This window comes from Hemitrygon akajei, chromosome 12, assembly GCF_048418815.1.
Source record: "Hemitrygon akajei chromosome 12, sHemAka1.3, whole genome shotgun sequence".
Taxonomy (NCBI): Eukaryota; Metazoa; Chordata; class Chondrichthyes; order Myliobatiformes; family Dasyatidae; genus Hemitrygon; species Hemitrygon akajei.
The window spans coordinates 24,095,054-24,121,045 of NC_133135.1; positions in this window are offsets into that span (position 1 = coordinate 24,095,054).

The following is a 25,992-nucleotide window of genomic DNA, read 5'->3' on the forward strand; positions in this document are numbered from 1 at the left end:
GTTGTTTTTAAGCCATTCCTTTCTACCTTTGACCTTAAGCTTGGGATCATTGTCTTGCTGGAAAACAAATCTTCTACCGAGTCGCAGTTCTCTCCAGGATTTCCCGGTATTTTGCTGCATTCATTTTACCCTCTACCTTCAAAAGCCTAACAGGGCCTGCTGCAATGAAGCATCCCCACAACTTTATACAGTTACCACTATGCTTCACAGCAGGGATGGTGTGTTTTGGATGATATGCGGTGTCCGGCTTATGCTAACCATAACGTTTGGACTAATGGCCAAAAAGCTTAATTTTCATTTCATCAGACCATAGAACCTCCCTCCAGCTGACTTCAGAGTCTCTCACAAGCCTTCTGGCAAACTCTAACTGAGATTTCATGTGAGTTCTTTTCAACAGTGGCTTTCTCTTTGCCACTGTCCCATAAAGCTGTGACTGGTAAAGAACCCAGGCAACAGTTGTTGTATGTGCAGTCTCTCCCATCTTAATCACCGAAGCTTGTAACTCCTCCAGAGTTGTCATAGGTAGCCTCCCTCACTAGTCCCCCTTCTTGCAAAGTACTCAGTTTTTGAGGACGGCCTGCTCTAGGCAGATTTACAGCTGTGCCATATTCTTTCCATTTCTTGGTTTCAAAGATACAGTGTACATATAATGTCAGAGAAATGTATACAATATACATTCTGCAATCCTTTTTCTTCGCAACCATCCACAAAAACCGAGGAGTGCCCCAAAGAATGAACGACAGTTAAATGTTGGAGCCCCAAAGTCCCCCCAGCTCCCCTCCCTCCCGTGTGTAAGCAGCAGCAAGCAACAATCCCCCCTCCACCCACCACCAAAAAAGCATCAGCACCCACCACCGAGCACTCAAGCAATAGCAAAGACACAGACTCGCAGTACCCCAAAAACTGCTTGTTCACCCCGTTGTTCGACACACCACAGGCTCTCTCTCTTCCTAATAAGGGAGAAGGAGATATCTCTGTTTCACAGTGAGAGGGGAGACATAACAAACAACTCACCGGTTTACAATGTTGAAAGTCTGCTGCATTGCTTTTTCTGAGCTCTGGGCCCAAACATCTTATGTCTCTGGGCACACAGCCAAAAATCTTCCGACTCCCACAACACACCGATCTCCTGATTGACTAACTGTACTCCAAAGGTTATTCAGAGACTTGTAAATTTCCTTGTATCCATTGCCTGACTTGTGCTTTTCAATAACATTTCTGTGGAGTTGCTTGGGGTATTTTTTTGACTGCATGTTGTAGTTTTTTGTCAGGATATTGACTCACCAGCAGCTGGACCTTACAGATACCCGTGCATAATCAATTGTAACACCTTGACTGCACACGGTGATCTCCATTCAGCCAACTACGTGACTTATAAACCAGTGATAATTTGGTGTGTCATATTACAGGGGGTGAATACTTATGCAATCAATTATTTTGTGTTTTATATTTGGAATTAACTTAGATCACTGTAGAGAGCTGTTATCACTTTGACATGAAAGAGCCTTTTTCTGTTGATCAGTGTCAAAAAAAGTCAAATTAAATCCACTGTGATTCAATGTTGTAAAACAATAAAACATGAAAACTTCCAAGGGGGGTGAATACATTTTAAGGCACTGTAAAGTTAGCAGAGCCAATAACTTGAGGCTATTTTGAGATGAGGTCAGCAGTTTACATAACTGCACCCCATGTATGTGACATGATTGATGGTCTAGACTAGAGGGGGTTCACAGACCCCTGGATTAGTGGTTGGGGTCCAAGTGATAAAAATATTTGAGAATCCCTCATCTAGATCTTATTATAGTTCCTAATAATACTTGCCTGTGTATTTCTACCACAAGATCAGAAAATCAAGAGATCTGCAAATGCTGGAAATCTGAAATAAAACAAGAAAATGATGGAAATATTCAACAGGTTAGGGAATATCTGTGGAAAGAGAAAAGGAGTTAATGTTTCAGATTGAACACCTTCCATTAGAACCAGTGAACTATCTTCTTTCTAAAACTTTAACAAACTTGCGGTAAGTTTGCTGCAACTTCTGGTTTTACTTCTAATGCAAAGTCTCCTGTTCAAAGTCACCACTCTTCAGGAATCTAGAGAAGGCTTTAATAGGAAGAAGGTGAAACGCGTTGATGGATTTGATCGAACTCTCTCATCTTTTAACCTCAAACAGGAAGCGAGTAAGAATGAATTGGTCAATCCTGTCCCCAGTAACATGATCATTGCTGAATGCTTTTTAAAGAATGATGATTCTGGCCAAGGCAGCGCTGGTCTCTGGAGTAAATCTCTTCTACAAATGGAAGACTACATCACTACATCTTCCCCCTTCTACCTTGAGAACAGCCAATTCTCACAGTCAGGGATCTGTGGGAATGAATAGAACATCAATTTTTTAGGTGAGACAGTAAGAGTTACCTGCTAATCAAGACTGAGAAAGTGTAAAAAAAAAGTTAAATAAATTAAATACCCTGGAGATGTTGTTAGGATTTCAAAAACAAGCTTCTTCAAATCTTAAATATAAACAGAAAATCTGTCAGCAAGTCTGGCAGAAGCTTTGGGGAGGGGTGGGGGGCGAGAGAGAGGGTTGAGGGAGAGGGAAATGGGAGAGAAGGTGGGAGAGAGACAGAGATAATGTTTCAGGTTGATGAGTTAAGATGATTAGAAATACTTTATGTAATCTGTATTAGTAAATCATAGCTTAATCTTGTTTCTCCATGGCTTATTCAGATTGAAGTCATAACCAGATACCTCAGACACAAAAATAAACTATTTTTAAGGCTCCAGAAGGAGATACTGTGTCACAACTTTTGCAATGACATTAAATCAAGATATTTTTAGTGAGACATAAACAGAAAGCACTGGAAATACTCTGTAGGTCAAGCAGATCCACAGAAAGAAAAACAGAGTTACTGTTACAGAACAAGGATCTTTCATCAAAAATTTCAGCAGTCATCTATTAACCATTTTGCTTATTGATTCTGCTTGACTCTCCATAGATGCTGCCTGACTTGCTGAGTGTTCCCAGCACTTTCTGTGGTAATTTCAGATTTGCTACTCTCACAGTGTTTTAAATATGGATTACTTCTCATGAAATATTGAAAATCTCCTTTGAGATACAGGGAGGCAGAGCAGTGTCAGTGGATGTTGTTTACTTGGATTTGCAGAAGGTTTTTGACAAGGTGCTACACATGAGGCTGCTTAACAAGATAAGAGCCCATGGTATTACAGGAAGTATACTAGCACAGAAAGAAGTTTGGCTGGCTGGCAGGTGCAAAGGGTGGGAATAAAGGGGGCCTTTTCTGGTTGGCTGCCAGAGACTAGTGGTGTTCCACATGGGTTAGTGTTGGGATCACTTCTTTTCACATTATATATCAATGATTTGGATGTTGAAATTGATGGCTTTGTGGCTAACTTTGCAGACAATACATAGCTAGGTGTATGGGCAGGGAGTGTCGAAGAAGCAGAGAGTCTACAGAAGGACTTCATGGTGATGATATCCTTCTTGGAACAGTCCCATAAAGACATCTGTTAATTATTTCTCCAACAATACATTTTTTCATGTTACCATATTTCCTTTAATATTCTGCATCTTAAGTTTGCCAATAACCATTCCTTCTGAATAAAATAAATTGCTGGTTGTCTTTTACAGATCCATTTACAAAATTCTTTGCATTTCCTAATTGTCAACTATTAAATTATACATTTTATCAATAGAATGATTCATACAATTTTTTTCAGCAAGCTAATTTTCTGCTTCAATGAATGTATAAGGGATTATTATTTGATTTTGTGCTCTCAGAGCAGTGATGATCTTGCATGAGGCTTTGGCACAGAGGAAGGTGTATCCTTTGCAAAGCACATTTGATCTTCTGCCTGGCTTTGACCTTTTAGAGGAAAAACATCTTGAAAGAGACCTATTGGCGACTGTGCTCTTACACTCTGTCTAGTATGTAATAAGAATATATTTGTGCCTAATTACTAGAAGTATCATTGTGAAAATACAAAATTAGATTTGTTGCATACAAACATTTTGTTCAATTATAAATGTTAATAATGATGCCAATGTTGAACGTTTTGTGAAAAAATATCCTTAACTCAAACATAAACCTACACAAACGCTAAATGTACAAGCCACATGTATGCACGCACTTCAGAAATATAGTTATATTTAATATATATTAAATGAATTAAATATGTATATATAATATATTAAATATATTAAATATTCACATATATATATATATAAAATGTGCACATCAATATACATACAGATTCAAGTATTTACACATACATAGCTTACTTTGCCAGTTATGCACAAGTTGCTGGGTATTTTGGAAGAATTTTGTGGTTTGATTTAAACAAAGCTACTAGAAAAAGGAAACAATGTTTGTTAAACGCTATGTAATTATTTACCTAGTTATTCAAATCATCTGTAATTTAAAGGATGCAGCAACTTGGCCACATGCCAATCTGCCATTTGCCACAGTCGTGACAAAACCACCAGCTCCCTGTGACTGCCCGGGTGCCCTGGTTTCCTCCCACATTCTGAAGACGTGCAGGTCAGGGTTAGTAGTTGTGCACATGCTATGTTGTTACCAGGAGTACAGCAACACTTGCAGGTAGCCCCTAGTGTATATTTGGACTGTGCTGGTCATGAAACGCAACAGCGCACCTTACCGTGTGTTTCGAAGTACACAATACTGTTGGCAAACTCTGCCAAGAAGGAAACGAAAGAAGGAGGTAGATGTGTAAGAAGTAAAAAGAAACATGGAGTTCTCAAATGAAATCTTCTGGCAAATGGGCAGTGGTTCACTCAGTGGAGGGATGGGGGAAGAATGCCACATAAACCATCAGGTGAAGTAGCTTCAACTTATTAAGTTATCTCATGAAGTATAGTAACATAAAAATTCTTTGAAATCCTTCTTAAATCCTGAATGACACACACAAAATGCTGGAGGAACTCAGCAGGTCAGGCAGCGTCTATGGAAAGGAATAAAGGGTCAATGTTTCAGGCCGAGATCCTTCAGCAGGACTAGAAAGAGAGAGGGAAGAAGCCAGAATAAGAAGGTATTTCAACTAGAAGGTGGGAGGTGAAGCCACATGAGGGGAAAGGGAGGTGGGTAGAGGTGAAGTGTGAAGACAGGAGGTGATAGGTGGAAAAGGCAAAGGGCTGAAGAAGAAGGAGAGTGGACCATGAAAGAAAGGAGAGTAGGAGATGCATCAGAGGGAGGTGATATGTATGTAAGGAAAAGAGAAGAGGTAAAAGCAGAGGCACAATAGGGAATGGAAGAAGAGAGAAGGGGGAGGGGTGAGAAATTACCGGAAGTTAGAGAAATCAACGTTTACGCCATCATTTTGGAGGCTGCCCAGACAGAATGTGAGGTGGTGCTCCTCCAAACTGAGAGTGTCTCATCTTGCCAGTAGAGGAAGCCATGAAATGACATGTCAAAATAGGAATGGGGATTGGCCTTAAAATGGTTGGCCATTAGGAAATCCGGCTTGTTATGGAGAGAGCGAAGGCGCTTGAAGAAGCAGTCCCCCGGCCTACTTCAGGTCTCACCGAGGTAGAGGAGGCTGTACTGGGAGCGCCGGATACAGTAGATGGCCCTGGCAGACTTCCAGGTGAAATGCTGACTCACCTGGAAGGACTCCCTTTGGGGCCCTGAATGGTGGTGGAGGAGCAGGTGAATTTGGGCAGGTGTAGCTTGCAGGGGTAAGTGCCAGGAGGGAGATCAGTGGGGTGGGACGAATGGACAAAAGAATCAACGGAGAAAGCAATCCCTGTGCAAAGCAGAGAGTGTGGGGAGGGAGGGAGGGAAAGTAAAGATGTGTTTGGTGCCTGGGTCGTGTTGAAGATGGCAGAAGTTGCAGAGAATGATGTGCTGGATCCAGAGCCTCTTAAATCCTCACTGATGCAAAACAATGCATTTCACTATATGTTTTGATATTTTGATGTACCCTTGACAAGTAAAGTTAATTTTTAACTTTAATCTGAGCAACTGGAGCAGAAAACCACAATATGTTAGCAACAGACAACAGGGTGGTTGTCTAAGCATGAGGAAAGTTTGGTTAATTTTCAGATTTTGCTGTGTCACTAAACTAAACAGGCGAAGCAGACCCAGATATTTCTCACCCCGCACCATTAGCGATGAGATGATCCTCGGGCCTGTAGATGGAAGAGCAGCAACGCAGATTCATGAGGGTGTGGATGGGGTCTGGAGGTCTGTAAGAAGTTCAGGCTTTTCTTTTGCAGGAGGTCAGATTGAGGAATGATCAAATTTGGCTATTCAAAATTACTGAGAGTTGTAGCAGATTGGTTGGCAAAATAAGAATGGATCTTTATAAATTTAAGACAATTGCGATTAGAATTAAAGAAAAATTACATCTAAAACTTGTATTGATATGTAATGCCTTTAATATATTACATACATGTTCCAAGCTATGGATCTGATTCAGATTTATTTATCACATGTACAGTACATTGAAACATACAGTGAAATGTGTCTTTTGTGTTAGCAACTAACATACCTAAGCATGTGCTGGCTGTTGCATGCTGTTGGGGCCATACATTCCAGCAGCAACATAGCATGCTCACAAAGTTCAGATCAAAACAACAAAACAAAACAGACCAGCAACACCAAAATGAGCTGCTTTCCCACCTTCCCATCCACAAACAGGCCTGCAACCCCAGGGCAGGCCACCTCTGGGCCTGCAACCCCAGGGCAGGCCACCTCTGGGCCTGCAACCCCAGGGCAGGCCACCTCTGGGCCTCCAACCCCAGGGCAGGCCACCTCTGGGCCTGCAACCCCAGGGCAGGCCACCTCTGGGCCTCCAACCCCAGGGCAGGCCACCTCTGGGCCTGCAACCCCAGGGCAGGCCACCTCTGGGCCTCCATTTATTGGCTTTGATCTTCTGGCCTCCACCACAGAATTTTCTGGCCTCTAGACTTCGACCTTCAGCTTTTCCCTTCAGACTTTGCTGTCATCTGTGTATTGACCCCAGGACTCGCTGATTATAGGTTTGACTTTCGGGCCTCCACTTTAGACTTGCACGGACCTCTGACCCTCGAGACTTGAGTGGCCACCGAACCTTGTGACCCCCCCACTCACAGGGAGTCCTTCTGTCTTGGGACTCACTGATCCGGGCATCGCTGGTATCCTAAGACTTTTGCACGGTACTGGATTTTGGTTAAAATAGGAAGGTGGTTAGGAAACAGAAACATGAGTACCGTAGATTCCGGATTTTAAGCCGCTACTTTTTTCCCACATTTTGAACAGCTTTGAACACTGCGGCCTTTACTACGGTGCAGCTAATGCATGGTTTTTTTTTCATGCCGCCAAAAACATTTTGCCTCGTAACAGTAGACCAATAAAATTGATGAGTAATTCACAGAGGTCCAATGAGATTGTACGATAAATCAAGCGCACTTTCACAATTAAATTATTGTAAATCAGTCATTTGTACTCACCCTCATCAACATGGAAAACACTCGAAGAAAAGCATTGTGCTGCCTTTATGGCAGTTATTTAGTTTATAATATTTTCGCTTAGTAATTCATTTGTTAGTATGTTTTCTGTACTACAGCCCGGAATGCTAGACGTCACATCCGGTTTCGCCGCGTCTTGTGGGAAATACCGGTTTGCGATAAACGGGAAGGTGGGGGGGAGCGGGAGTGAAAACGCTGCTTTTAAGTTAAAGGCGATCAATAACTTTTCCTGGTAGGCTGCAGTATATATATTTTTACCAGTCGTTAGGAGATATTGGAATGTTGTTCGTGCTGTTCAGTAAAAAAGTATACGCAACGTAATTTGTGTGTTACCGATACGTATGTATATTTAAAAGTAGCCGTGTTACAGGCACGGTTCGAAAAAAAGCATTTGCAATATGTATTTGTTTGTTACCATATGGATTTAATTAAAAGTTAAAAAATCCTCACGTGTAATATCTTTCTGTGTAAATATCTCATATTACAACATGGGACACCTGCGGCCTAAAATCCGGTGCGGCCTGTACAAGTACAAAATTGATTTTCTTTCTAAAATTAGAGCCAGCGGCTTTTAATCAGGTGCGCTCTGTAGTGCGAAATCTACGGTACTTAGATTTGTATTAACTCAGTAGTATTAAGTGTTGTTTGGTAACTGGAAAAACATGCATATAAGCACTGTGTGGTATATTGGACTAAATGTTTGCTTTGCTTAAATTCCTCACTACTCAGAAAACTGCACAAAAGCTCACCAATTAGCATTTGCTAATTCAATAGTAAGCTTGTGAGTAAAGGAAAAGGTTGTTTATTCAAGGGAACTCTCAGTGGTTAAATAGGGATTGAGTACTCCCAACAATACCAGTATGTGTCATCACTTTGAGGCTTTGTATAATCTTCCTCTCTGCTGTACTGCAGCTCACCTCCAACAAGCTTTCTACCGGAGTAAAGATAGACGACAGGGTTAATGAAAAATTGCACAATCGGCGTCACTTCTCTTCTAGTACCGAGCTCACCATAACCTCAGCACTCAAGTTCCAAAATAATTTTGCCTTGTTTACTGCAGAACACAAGTGGATGGGCCTTACATTTTCCATTAACCTGCAGCTGATGTATATGTCTGTCTTTCAACAATGGTAATTCAAGTCCAGACCCTGGAAACATGGACTACTTCCAATATTTTGGTAGTCACTCCTCAATGAAAGTAGGCACTGATGATGAAATTTACTACCATCTTCTCTGCTTTCTTATGCATTCTCAACATGTAGGCATCGCTCAGATTTAGGTGACTCACTGTCGATTTATGTTTGTAGATTATCGTGATGCCCTTCGATCAAGATGGCAACGAGCTGTGATATTCATCAAGGTTGTGGCTCAGACTAAGTAGATTTTTAGGGTTGTAGGGATGTTATTTGACAACAGCATGATGGTTTAGGGACAGGAATGAGAGGGAGTTATGGATCAGGAAGAGTAAATGAAGAATCAGGGGCAAGAGCCAGTGTTCAGAGTCCAGGTCATGGCTGAAGGTTAATAATGTCGAAGGTCAAGCCTGCAGGTGCTGAGGATCCTTGCCCAAGACTTTTGCACGGTACTGTAAAACTGAGATGACTAAATCAGAGAGGAAGTGCAGTTCAAGAATGAATATTAGTCATAAGGTGAGTAATGTAGGCTAAATGTGTAAAACAGTGACAAATACAATGAAAGATACATTGTTTGAAAATTTATAAAATCCTCTGACAATTCCTCATAATAAGAGTCATTCTTAATATTTTTTTGTCTTTAGAGATACAGGATGGTTACAGGAAGGCTACTCTACCGTGCCACCCTATCTTGTATAGAGTCATAAAATATGAAAGCAGGCCCAAGATGTCTATCGGAGTTAGTCCCTTTTACCTGCATTTTGCTCTATTCCTCCAGACCTTCTCTGTGTATGTTTCCAACCAGTGAATCCAAGGGAGAAACGTACAGGCTTGGGAAAACAATAGAGTCATAGAGTAGTACAGAAACAGACCCTTTGTCCCATTAACTCCATGCTGACCTGATCTTCAGCCTTGTCCCATCCACCTGCACCTGCATCCTTCCAGATCCCTTTGCTGAGATCCTTGGCAACACACACACAAAATGCTGGAGGGACTCAGCAGGTCAGCCAGCATCAATGGCGCCAAGGCCCTTCATTGGGACTGGAAAAAAGGATTAGAAGTCAGAGTTGTTACGGATTCAGCAACAATAAATATATGAGTGAGGCAGGGTTTTGATAACAAACAAAACGTTTATTAAACACTGAAAAACAAACCCCCAAAAGTAAACAAATCACTAACGTAACCGGAAATCAGCTGCTGTGCGGCAGCTTAAACAGTTCTTAAAGCAATGAAGCTTAAACAGTTCTTAAAGCCATGTTGCAAAAACAGTTCTTCAAAGTAGTATTGCAAAAGTTCAAAATGCTTACAGTCCATTTAAGGGAGAGACTTTTTAAAGACGTTTTAAATTCTCCTTCAAGTCGTGTCGTTGCGATTACCAGTCGAACTATACTTTTCCCACGGAGAATTTACGAAGATGGAAAATGAAACGGCTTAAAGGCACTGACCTTTCCTTTACAAAACTGTACTCAATCCTTTCTGCTATTTCACAGGGATTAACACGAGCACAGCCAACGAATTCCTTCCGAATGAGGATCAAACAAGGTCGAACCTGTTTCACCGTCGAAATCGACTTTCCTCAATCTTTTAACTCCCGAACTCCAATCTTCACTCTCCACTGATTCTCAACTAGCAGTATTATAAAGAAACTGCTGGCAATGACCTTTTAAACTTTAGGCATTAAATAAAACTCCATCTTTCAACTAAACTGCATCATAACATTAAATCACGCAGTGGCATGAAGTCAACATGGCAAATCCAGCCACGAACTGCCCCTCCTCACAGGGAGGGGTCCTCCTTTTATATCCTGTAAAAAAAACCTGTCACATGACCTCTACTGGTGGGAAAATGACATCACTCCACCATCACAAACCATTACCTCAAATCCAGTATAGCTTCAACACCTGTCACGTGACAAGTACACCACTGTGTTGTGTCACGGGTACGTAACAGAGTAAGAAGGTGAGGTGAGGGGAGAAAGAATTACGGGGTGGTAGGTGATAGGTGAAAGAGGGTCACGGAGAGAGGGTGAAGTAAAGAGCTGGGAAGTTGATTGGTGAAAGATATAAAGGGCTGGAATAGGGGAATCTGATACAAGAAGGTAGAAGACCATTGAATAAAGGGAAGGAGGAGGAGCCCCAGAGGGAGATGACGGGCAGGTAGGAAGATGTGCTGAGAGAGGGAAGCAGAAATGGAAAATAGTGATTCCCCATTTTGCTACACTGTGAGAGCCTTAATCTGCCTTCCTGCCTTGGTGAAGTAGCCAAAATAAGCAAAGACTCACCCACCACCGGGCAGAAGATGCAAGATCCTATAAGCATGAACCCCCCAAACTCAAGGATTGCTTTTATTCCATTGTTATAAGACTATTGGATTGTTCCCTAGTAAAATAGACTCTTAACCTCAGAATCTAACTTGCTTTAGCCTTGTATCTCATTGACTGCCTGCACTATTCTTTCTTTGTAACTGTATTCTGCATTCTATAGTTGTACTACCTCAATGCACTGTTGCAACAAAGACTTTGACTTTGACTATTGCCTCATTCAATAACTTCCTCCTGATGCGAAGGGTGCAGGTTCATTGTCACAAAATCAGATTAACTTTAACTGCTAATTAAATGATTTTAATTCCCAATTTCCAATTTTTAAATAATAAATAGAAGTTTTAAAAGAAAGTAAGGAAGATCATAACGCTCCCTGTTTCTTTTGACAGTGACACTATCTCCTCCTACAGTATGAAAGCCACAGAGTGAGGGAGTGGGGCTGAAATCAAGCCTGCAGCCTCCTCTACAATTGCTACAGAAAGTGAGTTAGTTAAAGTTAAAGTTGGCATGATTCCTCAGTGTCAAAATCAGCTAATGGGCACACTGGGCTGTCCTGAGAGCAACAATGCTCACATTCACATATAGCCCATAACTCTACCTATGCTGAGGAATAAAATGTATTGTAGAAGGATCTGCAGCACTGTAAATTTGCTATGTAACTGCATTTATGAGGAGATTACCACAAGACCATAATCCCCTAAAACATAGAAACAGAATTAGGCAATTTGCCCCATCAAATCTGCTCTGCATTGTAGCATGACTGATTTACTATCCCCCTCAACCCATTCTCCTGCCTTCTCCCCATAACCTTTGAAATCCTTAATGATTAAGTATCTATCAATCTCCACTTTATATCCATTGACTTGGCCTCCAAAGCCAGCGGTGGCAATGATTTCCATAGATTGACCACCTACTGGTTAAAGAAGTTCTTCCTTAGCTTTGTCCCAAAAGGATGCCCTTGTATTCTGAGACACTGCCCTCTAGTTCTAGACTCTCCCACTATAGGAAACATCTTCATTATATTGGTGTTTCAATATTTGATAGGTTTCTGTGAGATTTTCCCCTTTCACCCTTCTAACTCCATTGAGTTCAGCCTTGAGCCATCAAACACTCTACTGCTGTGGATACCATGCAGTTTACCTAGTTGGGTTTACATAGTTATTAACACTTAAATCCATTTCTGTTGTGTCTACATTTGTGTACAAATATGGCTCAGTGGCTTGTGAGGAAATTGAGAATAGCAATATGGTTTATATCTGATGGACTAATAATACAAATCATGAAGACAGAGATGTTGTTTGTAATGCACCAGAACATTCAGAACCTGGCTGGTATGTCGGCTCCTGGGTTGGTTTTGTAGGTTGATATGGAGCTCTTGATTCCCCATGGCTTAGGTGAACTTATTTATTTATTTGTTTGTCTGTCTGTTTATCTTTTTTTTAATGTTGTTTTATTTCTTATATCCAAGGGAGTAAAATTCTTTATGTTGCATCTCCGTCACAATTTACAAGCAATAAGGAACGGAAGGATATTGCCCAAACACTAAGCTTGTATACATAATTGTTTTGTATACGTGTATATATAGTCAGATATGCAATCAGATGAATGTGTATTGATCAATCTGATGGACTGGTGATAGAAGCTGTCCCCTACCTGTTGGCCCTGGCCTTAATACTGCAGTACCATTTACCAGACCGTAGCAACTGAAACAGTTTGTGGTTGGGGTGGCTGGTCTCCCTAATGATCCTCTGGGCCCTTTTTATGCACCAGCTGCTGTAAATGTCCTGAACAGTGGAAAGTTCACATCCACAGATGCGCTGGGCTGTCCGCGCCACTCTCTGCAGAGTCCTGTGATTGAGGGTAGTGCAGTTCCCACATCAGGCGGTGACACAGCTAGTCAGGATGCTCTCAATGGAGCCCCTGTTTTAATTCCTGAGGATCTGGGGACTCATGCTGAACTTCTTCAGTTGTCTGAGGTGAAAAAGGTGCCGTTGTGCTTTTTTCACCAGACAGCTAGTATACGGTATAGGTCTGGTGAGATCCTCAGTGATGTGCATACTGAAGAACTTGAATCTACTCACCCTCTCAACTACAGTTCCATTGATGTCAATAGGGGCTAGCCTGTCTCTATTCCTCCTGTAATCCACGATCAACTCCTTTGTTTTTTCGACAATGAGGGAGGGGTTGTTTTCTTGGCACCACTGTGTCAAGGTATTGACTTCTCCTCTGTAGGCTGTCTCATCATGGTTGGAAATAAGGCCTACAAATGTCATGTCATCTGCAAATTTGATCAGCAGATTGGAGCTGTGCACGGCAACACAGTCGTGGGTGTATAGGGACTAGAGGAGGCGTCTCAGGACACAGCCCTGGGGGGGCTCCTGTGTTGAGGGTCAGAGGGGCAGAAGTGAGGGATCCCATTCTCACCACCTGCCAGCGATCTGACAGGAAGTCTAGGATCCAGTTGCATAAGGCAAGATGCAGGCCGAGGTTCCTGAGCTTCTTGTCGAGCCTGGGGAGAATTGGGGTGTTGGGTGCTGAACTGTAGTCCAAGAAAAGCATTCTAACATAAGCATCTTGCCTCTCCAGGTGAGTGAGGATGGTGTGTAGTGCTGTGGCTTGTGGCTATGGTATCATCTGTTGATCGGTTGTGTCACAGTTACAGTAAACTGAGTCAATTTCTGCTCTGTGCTTGACTCTCTCCAATGTGTAACGTTCATCCCAGAATGAATGTAGCAAAATGAGCCTGAATTGGGAAGGGGCCACGAGTGGCATACTTGGAAAGGGGAATTTGTATAGAAACTAGCTTTCTCTAAAACAAAATGAAACTTAGCTTTCAATAAATGTAAGATCGTTAAACTGGCCCTTACCAGCAATTCTAGCTTCTCTTCCCAATTCCCTACCCACTAAGGCCAGAGGGGGTAGAAATACTGATTCTATACTATGAAACAAAATTAATCTAAACAAGTAAAAGAACAATAAAATTTCCTCTCAAATATCTGCCATTAAGATTGGAAACAACAAAATAAATCTGAAAGAAATATAATTAGAAATGCTTTTATTATTATCCATCTGCCTTACCAATGAGGCATTGTGGTACAGCATGTACACTTTATTTACACAGGAGACCAATTTATTTTACTGCCTCCACACTAACTATTTGCATTGATATCTAGGCCTGCCATGAACAAGCAATTGTGACAACTTGGCTATTGAACTGTAACTGTGAATTGTCAGCCTCTGGTACTCATTCTAAACACAGCTCCATCTCATTATCATAGCAAGCACATCTTTTAGGCTCCTTACTGTTCAGGCAAAACCACTAAGATGATATATACATATTATTAGCATTTTCCTCTATGAAATCTTTCTATTAGTTTTACCAATGGTTACAGTGATAACACAATTCTTCATTCCTTTAACATTCCCTGTTTGTGTAAAAATTGAGCTGGGATAACTTCTGCCTTGGTCTGGGGGACAGACGTTTATTAACAGCTCTGTACAATCTGATAGGTCAATCTCAGCACACATAGTTTAAAGACATTTGAAAAAAAGCAACATGCTACGGTATCTGAAAGATGTCACTGACAAGAGGCTGCTGGGAGATGGACTGTTGCTGATCTGCCCTTAATGAGCTACTTGCACACCACTGATAAGGCTCAGAGATTTAAAGGCACAGACAACATTGAGCTGAAACAGGCTTCTTTTCGATTGACGTGCTGTCTGTCATTTATATCAGTCATCACCACGGCTGAGGATAGTGAGTTAAAACAATTGGACCTCATGTCTCTGCTCTGTCGAACAGGGACAGGTGTCAAATAAATGATAGAGCTGTGCTGGTGAGATCTAACCATTTGGCTGTGAATCTTGTATTTCTCAAAAGCTATGATGTCACAGGGCAGACATAGCACTGGCAAGAGAGAAAAACACAATAATGTAGGGGAGCAAATAGTACAAAAAAAGATTCTGTATTTCAGCGATACTGTTGAAGTTTCTCTTTCCTGTGCTGAAGTATGTATTTGAGTGGGTAGTACTGAATCACCTTCAGAGGTTTTAACTGTTGACAGACATTACAGGTTGTCACTGAATGCTCATTGCCTGGTGATTGATTAATTTATTGTTATAGATTGTGATCAAGCCAGCAGAATATTCGACCGTAGATAACTGTTGTGCTGCCCAGGAATTAGAAGAACAAATGGGTTATAAAAGGATTGCTCTTCCTGGAAAATTAATCATCGTAATGGAGGATTTTATAAGGAGTTAAAATAATTTAACATAGCACATAGATTTATGGACATGATCTCAATGGCATTTTAGCACTCTCTAGTTAACTTGACGTACAAAGCTCACTTCTAGTGAGTAGTTTTCTGTAGACCTGCTGTACTATAGAGCCAATTGCTTGTCCTGTTCCGTTGTGTTATATTGTTCTGTGCTTCTGACAAATTAAGAATAGTGTAGGTTTGACTTTGAACATTCATGCCATTGATTTGGAATGTCCAAGTTATCCCAGTAAATCACTTTTGCTTCAGAATAAAAGAGTGTGCCACTTCCCGTCATGATTTTAGAAATCACAGAAGGATAAAAGCTATCGATAATATTCTCCCAGCCTTCGCAGTTTTACATTAGGTTCTGGTGATTTTTTTCTAGGAAAGCTTTACGTTATTGAGAGATTACATTCATCCCATGTGAGAGATACCCAATAATCATGTTGCCTTTAATTTGCCAGAATAGGTTGCAATTTAAGTAGGTTCAGCTTCTTTGAAAGCTGCATAATTCAGAAAGATAGAATCCGAAAATTCTTCATTTAAACCAGGTTAGAATCAATGTTGGTCTAAAGCTTCCTGTATAATTTAGTGGTAATACCTTTAATTATTACATGGTAGTGAGCATTATCTCTCCTTCAGGACAACAGAACAAGAATTTATAAAGCTACATCAGGTGTGAGGTGAAGATGAGCAATTAAAATGAGATAACCCTTGTACCTTTTAATGCCCTACCACATCTGTAATGTTAGTTAAAACGTCTTTCTAAATTAGCAGTAATAAATTTGCTAAATAGAGCTACCTAAAAACATCGGAATATTTTAAAGCAATGTTTGAGGTTTTAAATATCTTGAGTTCAAGTGCTTGGAGAAACAATGCAGTTGCCATGTCTCATTAGCACATTGACAGAATAAACACCTACCTTCAGATACATTAGGAACATTTGAGAAACTCTCAGGTAGACCAAATGCTTATCCTGTTAATAGAAAAATAGGAGGGAAGGGTTAAATTGATAATAGAGTAGGTTGAAAGGTCAACACATCATCATGGATGAAGGGCCTGTACTGTGCTGGAATGTTCTATGCCCTATGCTCTATGTTCTGTTGTGTAGTTGGGATGATTTGATGGCACCTGTCTCTCTCAAAGGACAGTGGAATACTTTTTTTCAAGACTGGGCATAAGGTATGGAGATCCTAAGGTGCCCAGTTGTCAAGATCCCCCCTCGGTCTCATCAGTGTTGTCCAAAGGAGAGTGATTGGTTCCAGCTTGGCTGCAGGAGCTGCTAGGAGGACTTTTAGTGACCTCCAGCTGCCTTAGGAGCCCCACTCTGGGTTTACTCCCTTAGCCTTTGTCTCTTCCACGGCTGCCCACAAGGCAGTGAGGCTATTTACTCATAGTTGGGGATCTGGTTCACAAGCACCAGGGCATGTCCACACCCTGATGAGTCAGTGTGCTACGTGTGAAGGGGTCAGAGCTCCTCGGCATCCTCTGTGGTTCATCATGAATCCGAAAGGAGTGCAGTTTCCGTATGCCACCAGCGAGGAGGCACTATTTGATGCTTGCTGTTGGAGAGGCGATGTACTGGCAGGGAGAGACTTATGCATTCAGCTCTCCTTTTCGTGAGACTGCTAGCCAGCAGTGGAAGCTGAAAGCGAGAGTGACAAGCACTGCCCACTACACTACCACACTAGATGCATCACAACAACCATTTGACCCACTGTGTGGGTTGTAATGCCTCCTGGTTGGGTAGGGTGTATGCCAATGCTCATGGAGTCTTCTGAAAAGCCATAGAAATTATGGAGACTTCCAATGAAATGAAACTCATGGTGAGGATAGCCCACTTATACGTACTGCAAGTGTGCGAATAGCTGAGGAAATTGGTGCTCAGAAATCTCACATTGCAAGGGCTTAGAGGAAGGAGTGAGGAGCAGGCACTTCTGAAGAAATAGCAACACAGCTCCTTGGTCAGCCTACTTAGTAGGTGGCATTGCGCACATCCGAGTGAGCCAGTGCAGAGACGCTTGTGTATCTGTTTGTGATTGAATCATTGGTTACCTGGGTGCCTCTCCCTGCCATTCTCCGCCTATATCCTCCCACTGTAGCCAAGCTCAGATTTCAGCAGAAGATTTTGCATGGTCTGGAGCTGAGAATGTGCCAGCCAGAATGGGTTATGAAGTCAGAGGGACAGATTACGGTTCTTTTAAAATTATTTGGCCACTTTCCTATTTCATTTAGCAATTTATTTACTTAATGAATCTGAGTTAGTAGGTTAACTTTGAAAAACACAAGGACTAATTTAGTGATAGGTTTATGATACAAGTTTGAGTGCAATGCTAATAAGACACTAAATCCATAAATTTTGATTTAGCATATTATTTTGATCACAATCATTGATTATTACCTTTTAAGCTTGCCTTATGTAACATTCATGAACATGTCCTGGATTCAGTGGGACTCCAGCCTCCCCAGCATCCAGGACCTCTTCAAGGAGCAATGCCTCAAAAAGGTGGCATCCATCATTAAGGACTCCCATCACCCAGGATGTGCCCTCTTCCCATTGCTGCCATCAGACAGGAGGTACAGGAGCATAAAGGCACATGCTCAGTAATTCAAGAATAGCTTCTTCCCCTCTGCCGTCAGATTTCTGAACGGACATTGAACCCATGAACACTACATCACTACTTTTTGTTCGTTTTTCTGACTACTCATTTAATTTAAGTGTGTGTGTGTGTGTGTGTGCGTGCGTGCGTGCGTGCGTGTGTGTGTGTACATTTCTTACTGTAATTAACAGTTTTTATTATTATGTATTGTGACGGACTGCTGCTGCATAACAACAAATTTCACAACATATGCCAGTGATATTAAACCTGATTCTGATTAGTAGGCCTCACATAACTACTGAAGATAAGCTACATGTTCGCTGATATGCAGGAGGGTCATGACCAAACGTATCAGAAGTGACATACAGGAAGTTCTGTCGCAGGGTCTTGACCCAATACCTTGACTATCTTCAGCTTCCACACATGCTGCTTGACCTGTTAGGTTCCTCCAGCAGATTGTTTTCTTTCCTATAGATTCTAACTTTGGTGTCTACTGTCTTCTGAAGGAGCAGTCACAGGGAATGAGGAGCAATCAGTGGGATGAAGAATGCACCAGAGCCCCCCTCATCCATTTCTCATACCGTAGCTCCCACTGGACTCTGTAGCCTATTTCCCAACAGGGATCCACAGGCAAAATACTTCTTCTGAAGACTTCCGGACATTTGCTCTTTTGACAGTAGTATAGTGGCTGGCACAACGCACATCAGTCGGGGTTCAGTTCCTGCTGCTGTCTGTAAGGAGTTCTCCTCGGGCATGTTTTCCTCGTGCCCGCTTGGGTTCCAATTGGGTGGTCCACTTTCCTCCCATGTTCTGAAGATGTATGTTTAGTGTTAGTGAGTTGTTGGCATGCTATGTTAGTGTGGGAAATGTAGCCACACTTGTGGGCTGTCCAGCATAGCCCTCACGTTGTGTTGGCCATTGACACAAAACAAAGCATTTCATTGTATGTTTCTATGTGCAAGTGACAAACTAAAGCTAATCTTTAATCTTTTAGTTAAGGCCCTCACAGAATTTTAAGAATAAATGTTGAAAGCGTTGGTGAAATCTTGACAGTGGTGTTCCAGAGAGTTTCCTCAGATGTTTCAAAGGGTCTTCTTCAGTCCACAGTAGCCAGTGAACATTAAAATTCATCTTCCTTCAGAGCATGAGAAACTGAATGAAAACAGGAGCAGGTCAAAGTCAAGTGTATTGTCAAATGTACAAGTACATGTTTGCAAAGGGACAATGAAAAACTTACTTGGAGCAGCATGACAAGCACATAGCATATAAGCAGAGTTCACAGAGGAGATGAAAATTATAGACAATAGACAATAGACAGTAGGTGCAGGAGTAGCCCATTTAGCCCTTCTAGCCAGCACCGCCATTCACTGTGATCATGGCTGATCATACACAATCAGTACCCAGTTCCTGCCCTCTCCCCATATCCCTTGACCCCACTATCTATAAGAGCACTATCTAACTCTCTCTTGAATGCATCCAGAGACTTGGCCTCCACTGCCTTCTGGGGCAGAGCATTCCACATATCCACCACTCTCTGGGTGAAAAAGTTTTTCCGCATCTCTGTTCTAAATGTCCTACCCCTTATTTTTAAACTGTGGCCCCTAGTTCTGGACTCACCCATCAGTGGGAACATGCTTCCTGCCTCCAGTGTGTCCAATCCCTTAATAATCTTATATGTTTCAATCAGATCCCCTCTCATCCTTCTAAATTCCAGTGTATACAAGCCCAGTCGCTCCAATCTTTCAACATATGACAGTCCTGCCATTCCGGGAATTAACCTTGTGAACCTACGCTGCACTCCCTCAATAGCAAGAATGTCCTTCCTCAAATTTGGAGACCAAAACTGCACACAATACTCCAGGTGTGGTCTCACCAGGGCCCTGTACAGCTGCAGAAGGACCTCTTTACTCCTATACTCAGTTCCTCTTGTTATAAAAGCCAGCATGCCATTAGCTTTCTTCACTGCCTGCTGTACCTGCATGCTTGCTTTCATTGACTGATGTACAAGAACACCTAGATCTCATTGTACTTCCCCTTTTCCTAACTTGACTCCATTTAGATAGTAATCTGCCTTTCTGTTCTTGCCACCAAAGTGGATAACCTCACATTTATCCACTTTAAACTGCATCTGCCATACACTTGTCCACTCACCCAACCTGTTCAAGTCACCCTGCATTCTCATAACATCCTCCTGACATTTCACACTGCCACCCAGCTTTGTGTCATCAGCAAATTTGCTAATGTTACTTTTAATCCCTTCATCTAAATCATTAATGTATATTGTAAACAGCTGCGGTCCCAGCACCGAAACTTGCGGTAACCCACTGGTCACAGCCTGCCATTCCAAAAGGGACCCGTTTATCACTACTCTTTGTTTCCTGTCAGCCAGCCAATTTTCAATCCATGTCAGTACTCTGCCCCCAATACCATGTGCCCTAATTTTGCCCACTAATCTCCTATGTGGGACTTTATCAAAAGCTTTCTGGAAGTCCAGGTACACTACATCCACTGGCTCTCCCTTGTCCATTTTCATAGCTACATCCTCAAAAAACTCCAGAAGATTAGTCAAGCATGATTTTCCGTTCGTAAATCCATGCTGACTTGGACTGATCCTTCTACTGCTATCCAAATGTGTCATAATTTCCTCTTTTATAATTGACTCCAGCATCTTTCCCACCACTGACATCAGGCTAACCGGTCTATAATTCTCTGTTTTCTCTCTCCCTCCTTTCTTGAAAAGTGGGACAACATTAGCCACCCTCCAATCAGCAGGAACTGTTCCTGAATCTATAGAACATTGGAAAATGATTACCAATGTGTCCACGATTTCTAGAGCCACCTCTTTAAATACCCTGGGATGCAGACCATCAGGTCCTGGGGACTTATCAGCCTTCAGACTCTAACAGTCTATCCAACACCATTTCTTGCCTAATATAAATTTCCTTCAGTTCATCCTTTACCCTAGTTCCTTTGGCCACTATTAAATCTGGGAGATTGTTTGTGTCTTCCCTAGTGAAGACAGATCCAAAGTATCTGTTCAACTCATCTGCCATTTCCTTGTTCCCCATAATAAATTCACCTGTTTCTGCCTTCAATTGCCCAATTTTGGTCTTAACTATTTTTTTGCTATTCACATACCTAAAGAAGCTTTTACTATCCTCCTTTATATTCTTGGCTAGTTTACCTTAGTACCTTATATTTTCTTGGTGTATTGCCTTTTTTGTTATCTTCTGTTGCTCTTTAAAAGCTTCCCAGACCTCCGGTTTCCCGCTCATCTTTGCTATGTTATACTTCTTCTCTTTTATTTTTATACTGCCCTTTACTTCCCTCGTCAGCCATGGCCGCCCCTTACTGCCCTTAGGATCTTTCTTCCTCTTTGGAATGAACCGATCCTGCACCTTCTGCATTATTCCCAGAAATACCTGCCATTTTTGTTCCACTGTCTTCCCTGCTAGGGTATTGTTCCATTGAAATTAAACAGAAATCATACATAAGTTCTACACAAAAGAACACAATTGGAACAAAAAATGTAAGTCCATTGTATTATAAAGCGATCAAAGTGGTCCAGCGTTGATAGACTTCAGTGATTAGGGTTGTGCCAGCTGGTTCGAGAACCAAATTGGGTGAATGGAAGTAGCTCATAGACTCATTGAGTCATAGAAAAGTACAGCTTAGAAACAGGCCCTTCGGGGCCTGTTAAGTCCCGAAGGCTTCGAAGGCTGATAAGTCCTCGGGACCTGATGGTCTGCATCCCAGAGTACTTAAAGAGGTGGCTCTAGAAATTGTGGACGCACTGGTAATCATTTTCCAATGTTCTATAGATTCAGGAAATAGTCCATGCTGAACTATTTAAACAGTTGCTCTTGAAGCTGGTGGCAAGGGACTTCAGGTTGTAGTTAGTTAAGCCTGCTTTTCAATATGATTATAGCTGAGAATGTACCTTAAATGCACCTTGCTGTCAATTCGCTATAACCTCCAATATCCATAGCATGCAAGAATATATTGATTTCAGACTTGTGTATAGTTGATAACTGAGAATCTACAGCCCTATGCCGCATACAATTCTAAAGATATATGGATTTATGTGTAAAGAAATGTTTCTTCATCTCCATTCTGAGTACTTGATCTCCAATTCTCTTTGGTTCTAGACTCTCCTGCAGAGGGAACAGCCCCACAGCATTCGCTCTGTCAGAATCTTGTATGTCTCTGAAAGCTATTCTTGTCCTATTGAACATCATTGAAAGTGGGTCAGCTTTTCTCAATTTCTCAACATTGTTCAATACCCTTTTTGCCTTATGTTTTCTTCATGAATTCCTAACATCCAGTAAAGTCTCTTTGCAGACATTGCAGGCAAATGAAATAAGGCACAAGGAGGTAAAAGTAAGTAGTGTCCACGTCTACTTTATTCAATCACCTTCCCCTCACTGGGAGGCCAGCAGTAGAAAGAATAAGCAGCTTCAAGTCCCTAGGTGTCAGCATCTCAGGGGATCTATCTAAGGCTCAACACATTGATGAAGGAGGCACATCTGTAGCCCTACTTCATTACTTCAATGTCTGGTATGGAGGCTTCAATGTGCAGGGTCAAATGAGGCTGCAGAGCTTTGTAGGTTCAGCCAGCTCCATCATGGGTACAAATCCATAATGCTATGATAATCGTTGGGGATTTTAACATGGAAATGGATTGGGAATACCAGGCCAGTACTGGACCTCAAGACAGAGAATTTTTAGAATGTCTAAGTCATGGCCTTTTAGAACAGCTTGTTGTTGATCCCACTACGGGATCGGCTGTGCTGGATTTGGTGTTGTGCAATGATCCGGAGGTGATAAGTGAGCTTAAGATTAAGGAACCCTTAGTGATCACAATATGACTGAGTTCACTTTGAAATTTGAGAAGGAGAAACTAAATTCCAATGTGTTGATATTTCAGTGGAATAAAGGAAATTACAATGGCATGAGAGGGGAACTGGACAAGGTTGATTGGAAAGACACACCAGCAGGAAGGACAGCAGAGCAGCAATGGCTGGAGTTTCTGCAAAAAATGAGGGAAGTGCAAGACAGATATATTCCAAATAAGAAGAAATTTTCGAATGGAAAAAGGACACTACCATGGCTGACAAGTGAAAGTCAGAGCTGAAGTAAAAGCAAAACAGAGGGCATACAAGGAAGCCAAAGCTAGTGGGAAGATAGAGGAACGGGAAGCTTTTAAAAACTTGCAGAAGGAAACTGAGAAGGTCATTAGGAAGGAAAAGATAAACTATTAAAGGAAGCTGGTGACTAATATCAAAGAAGATACTAAAAGCTTTTTTAAGTATATAAAGGGTAAAAGACAGTTGAGGGTAGATATAGGACCAATAGAAAATGGCACTGGAGATACTTTAATGAGAGACGCAGAGATGGCAGAGGAACTGAATGTATATTTTGCATCAGTCTTTACACATCTACAGTATACCGACCATTCAAGAGTGTCGGGGAAGTGAAGTATGTACAGTGAAAATTATGTCTGAGAAGGTGCTCAGGAAGCTTAATGGTCTGAGGGTGGATAAATCTCCTGGACCTGATGGAATGCACCTTCGGGTTCTGAAGGAAGCAGCTGGAGAGATTGTGGAGGCATTAACAATGATCTTTCAAGAATCGATAGATTCTGGCATTGACTGGAAAATTGCAAATGTTACTCCACTATTTAAGAAGAGTGGGAGGCAGCATAAAGGAAACTATAGACCTGTTAGCTTGGCATCAGTGATTAGGAAGTTGTTGGAGTCGATTGTCAGGGATAAGATTATGGAACACCTGGAGGCACATGACAAAATAGGCTAAAGCCAGCATTGTTTCCTGAAAGGAAAATCCTGCCTGACTAATCTACTGCAATTTTTTTGAGGAAATTACAAGCAGGGTAGACAAAGGAGATGCAGTAGATGTGGTGTACTTGGATTTTCAGAAGGCCTTTGACAAGGTGCCGCACATGAGGCTGCTTAGCAAGATCAGAGTCCATGGAATTACAAGGGAGTTACTAGCATGGGTGGAGTATTGGCTGATCAGCAGAAAACAGAGAGTGGGAATAAAGGGATCCTATTCTAGCTGGCTGCTGGCTACCAGTGGAGTTCTACAGAGGTCAATGTTGGGACTGATGCTTCTTGTGATGTATGTCAGTGGTTTGGACTATGGGATTAATGGATTTGTGGCTAAATTTGCTGATGATACAAATATAGGTGGAGGATCTGGTAGTGTTGAGGGAACAGAGAGCCTGCAGAGAGGCTTGGATAGTTTAGGGGAATGAGCAAAGAAGCGGCAAATGAAATACAACGTTGGAAAGTGTATGGTCATGCACTTTGGAGGAAGAAATAAATGGGCAGATTATTACTTAGATGGGAAGAGAATTCAAAATGTAGAAATGTAAAGGGACTGGGAGTTCTTGTGCAGGATACCCTAAAGGTTAACCTCCAGGTTGAGTCGGTGAAGAAGGCGAATGCAATGTTGGCATTCATTTCTAGAGGTATAGAATATAAGAGCAGGGATGTGATGTTATGGCTCTGTAAGGCACCCGTGAGACCACACTTGGAGTATTGTGTGCAGTTTTGGGCTCCTTATTTTAAAAAGGATATACTGACATTGGAGAGGGTTCAAAGAAGATTCATAAGAATGATTCCAGGAATGAAAGGGTTACGGTATGAGGAACGTCTGGCAGCTCTTGGGCTGTATTCCCTGGAGTTCAGAAGAATGACGGGGGGGGGGGGGGTCTCATAGAAACATTCTAAATGTTAAAAGGCCTGAACAGATTAGATATGGCAAAGTTATTTCCCATGATAGGGGAGTCTAGGACAAGAGGGCACGACTTGAGGATTGAAGGATGTCCATTTAGAACAGAGATACGGAAAAATTACCTTAGTCAGAAGCAGGTAAATCTGCGGAATTTGTTGCCACAGAGTGACTGTGGAGGCCAAGTCATTAGGTGCATTTAAGGCAGAGATAGAAAAGTTCTTGATTAGCCAGGGCATCAAAGGGTATGGGGTGAAAGCAGGGGAGTGGGGATGACTGGAAGAATTGGATCAACCATGATTGAATGGTGGAGCAGACTCAATAGGCCGAATGGCTGACTTCTGCTCCTATATCTTATGGTCTTATTGTCTTATGATCTTAAATCTCCCCACCATCGAGAACATCTTCAAAGGGAAGTGCCTCCAGAAAGCAGCATCCATTATTAAGGACTCTGACCATCTGGGCAGGAGGGTGGTGGGGCGGAGACTCATCTCTACCAAAGGATGTGCAAGGTGCTCCTTCGCTCCTCTAGCCTGCAGGCCAAGGCGAGGTACCTGCTTAGCACCCAGACCCCGCCGATCAGGATCACGTGAAGCCATGGGAGCAGGTGGTGGATGATCAAACGTGCAACTGGTGCATATGACAAATCCTGGATATGCGACCACTGACAATCTGTGAAGAGTAGTGATCATGACTGGGGTCACACTGCCCAGAACAAGGCAGTGGCAAACCACTTCTGGAGGAGAAATTGCCAAGAACAATCAGGGTCACAAGACTACTATCACCCATATCATATGACACAGCACATAATGACGACAACCATCCAGGACATATTGTCCTCTTTACTACCATCGTGGAGGATGTCCCACAGTCAACATGTTAGGAACATCTTCTTCCCCTCCAGCATCAGATACATGAACAGTCCATGAACCCATGAATATTACCTCATCATTCCTCTTTTGTATACTTACTTATTTTTGTAGCAGTGTAATTTATACTGCTGCCTCAAAACAACACATTTCATGACACATGTCAGTGATAATAGGCCTGAATGTGATTCTCTGCTATTATAGTCACTTATAGTATGCTCCACATCCCCTGAATCAATCTCATAGATCCCCACTGCACTGACTTCATGACTTGTGTTTTTTTTTAATTTCTGTACCATCTTCTATTGGTACAGAGATCATGCTATGTGAAATATGAATGAGGTCCCCAAAGCCCTGTAGAATGGTGGTAAACCTTCTCTGGTTTTGTTCTTCAGCTTTTTTTGCAATAAAGAACAGTGCCTTGCTATTTCCTCCATGCTTATTTTGTTACATACCAAGATTTGTCTGTACACAGAAAAATGAGTTTCTTACCATTTTAAATGTATTGTGTTTTATTTCTAAAGTTAACTTCCCATGTGATAATCCACCTTTTGAAAGGCTTGTCACATGAG